Source organism: Nycticebus coucang, chromosome 7 (assembly GCF_027406575.1).
Source record: "Nycticebus coucang isolate mNycCou1 chromosome 7, mNycCou1.pri, whole genome shotgun sequence".
Lineage (NCBI taxonomy): Eukaryota > Metazoa > Chordata > Mammalia > Primates > Lorisidae > Nycticebus > Nycticebus coucang.
In genome coordinates this window covers 83,221,506-83,224,540 of record NC_069786.1, presented here as the reverse complement: position 1 = coordinate 83,224,540, position 3,035 = coordinate 83,221,506, and positions in this window count along the sequence as shown.

The window sequence follows — 3,035 nt, the reverse complement described above, 5'->3', positions numbered from 1 at the left end:
CAAAATCCCAAGACCAGAGATGTTGGCGCAGATGTGGAGAAAAGGGAACACTTTTGCACTGCTGGTGGGAATGCAAATAATACATTTATTTTGGAAAGAGATATGGAGAACACTTAGAGATCTAAAAATAGATTTGCCATTCAATCCTGTAATTCCTCTACTGGGCATATACCCAGAAGACCAAAAATCACATCATAACAAAGATATTTGTACCAGAATGTTTATTGCAGCCAAATTCATAATTGCTAAGTCATGGAAGAAGCCCAGGTGCCCATCGATCCACGAATGGATTAATAAATTGTCGTATATGTACACCATGGAATATTATGCAGCCTTAAAGAAAGATGGAGATTTTACCTCTTTCTTGTTTACATGGATGGAGCTGGAACATATTCTTCTTAGTAAAGTATCTCAAGAATGGAAGAGAAAGTACCCCATGTACTCAGCCCTACTATGAGACTAATTTAGGGTTTTCACATGAAAGCTATAACCCAGTTACAACCTAAGAATAGGGGGAAGGGGGAAAGGGAGGGGAGGGAGGGGGGAGGAGAGTAGAGGGAAGGGGATTGGTGGGATTACACCAGGGGTACATCTTACAAGGGTATATGTGAAACTTGGTAAACGGTCTGTGAAGCTAGTGAATGATGCCCCATGATCATATCAATGTACGCAGCTATGATTTCACAAAAAAAAAAAAAAAGAAAAAATAATTGAAATACAAAAAAAAAAAAAAATTTGGGCATCAAGGTTTGGCTAGCTTCTCTGGTTGGCAACACTCCTTGAGTATTGTCACATATCATTATCTGGAGAAGTTAGCACTGTCCACAACTCAACCTGAGATGGAACTCACTTGGACTCTGTCCTTTGTGCACCACCATTGGCTGATTTAAATCTGTATGCTTTTCCTATAATAAACCATAACCCTGAGTATAACAGTTTCACAGTAAATTCTAGTGAATTATCAAACCTGAAGGTAGTCTGGGAAACTCCTGAACTTATAATTGGTGTCAGAATGTGAGTATTTGAAGAACCATGAACTTAGCAGTTGGTTCAGAGTGATAGTGGTCTAGGGAATTCTTGAACTTTGCAAGAGAAATAAATCAACAGGAGTATGGCACAACTAATTTGAATAAGGTAGTAAGGGATAATGCTAGCACTTACTGACTTTTCCTTCTCTTGAGTGGTGAGGGGAAAAGTAGAGTAATATTAAATAATAAGAACATCTGGTTATAGCCTTGATTGGTTGGGATATAAATCAAAACATTCTTTCTATTCTTAGGCTAGAGAGTGTAGAAGAAATGGCAAATTTCAATAATATTGCTGCAATACATTTTTGCCTATCCAGGTCCCAAACATTTCTATGAGAAATATTTACTTCATAAATGAGGAAACTGGGGCCCAGAGACATTAAATACTTTTCTTAGACTCATGAAAATAATCAAGCTCTTACATTCAGGTTTCTGATTAAAAATTTAGGGTTGTTTCTTTTAAATGTGCCGTGTCTTATCCCAATTACAACCACATCTACAGGAGCACATATATTCTATGAAATAACAGTCTCTGCTACAACGTTGTTCTGTGACCTCAGCAATGCATTGTTTTAAAAGGAAAATTTTTTGACACATTCATATGTGTTTTCTTTTGGCATTTTTCTGATTTCTTTATCTCATTCAAATATTTCATTCTGTGATTTTTCTGTCTTGGGATTTTTCTGGCAGGGTAGACGTGAAAGTTGCATACCAGACGTTTCTCTTGTATTCTGGCTTTTGTTTTCAAAACTGTACGCCATTTAAGACAACAGGGCTCATTTCCAAAGGCTATAAAGAATCATTTTCTATAGACAAGATTTTTCTTTTTTTGCTGGAAACAGGAAAAAGTGATCTTCACTAGGCACCACAGAGATCTACAACTCTGTACTCTCCCGGTGATGTTCAGTGATATTCAGATATGGGAGTCCTCAGAGAAAATGGCCATGATGTATCTCAAGGAACCTAGATTCTGGTCTAGAGATCCTTCACATCATTAAAGACTCAGTATCCAAAATGTGTTACAAAAGTGATAGAAGAAGTAGAGCAAATGACACATTTGAAAAGGTCATATGAGTTAAAACAATGGAAGACTAAACTATAATCAATATGAAAAAATTATGACTGAGGTAGACTCTCTTAATAACCCACTGCTTGAATATAATTCTAGTCTTTACCTAACTCCTTAGGGGGAATTCCAAAAATGACTCTTGTCTGAATTTTATTATAGCTTGGCATGATTTAGGCTTGAAGTCAAAATTAATTTTCTAAAATAGTAATGCATTGTATAAAAAATTATTGTGCACCTAGGTCTGTGAACTCAATATCTGATTCATCATTCCTTTTCTTCTTTCTTTTTAATAAGGTTTTCTCAACTATATCTCCAATTATTTGTTTATTCCAATATTTTGTGAAAATATAGTTTAGGTGAATTTCTCAGGAATACATATTGTATTTCTAGATTGGTAACAAACTTAAGTTCTTCCATCTTTTTGTGGTAAAGTACAACCCATTGTCATTTTAATGAAATTGATGTACTCAGTTCTATTTGTGACATATTGTCACATTAAAATAAAATATACTCTTTTTTTTTCTTTGAGACAGTCTCAAGCTGTCACCCTGGGTAGAGTGCTATGAAGTTACAACTCACAGCAACCTCAAACTTTTGGGCTTAAGTGATTCTCTTGTCTTAGCCTCCCAAGTAGCTGGGACTACAGGCACCTGCCACAACACCCAGCTATTTTTGTTGTTGCTGTGCTGCAGTTGTCATTGTTATTTTAGAAAGTTAAAAGAATTTTCTGCACTAGAGTTTCAGTTTTCTTCTTAGCACATATGCTAAACTTTTAAAAGTTATCCTTAGATTTAAGGGAACATGTTTGTATTTTTCTCTTAGTTCAATATTGAGATTTCATTTGTATCTATAAGTGTGATGGCCAGAGGAAAATATGTTTCTCAGATTGCCCCAGTGCAGGGGACATTGTTGACTAATGGCTCCAGTTGTTGTTCTCA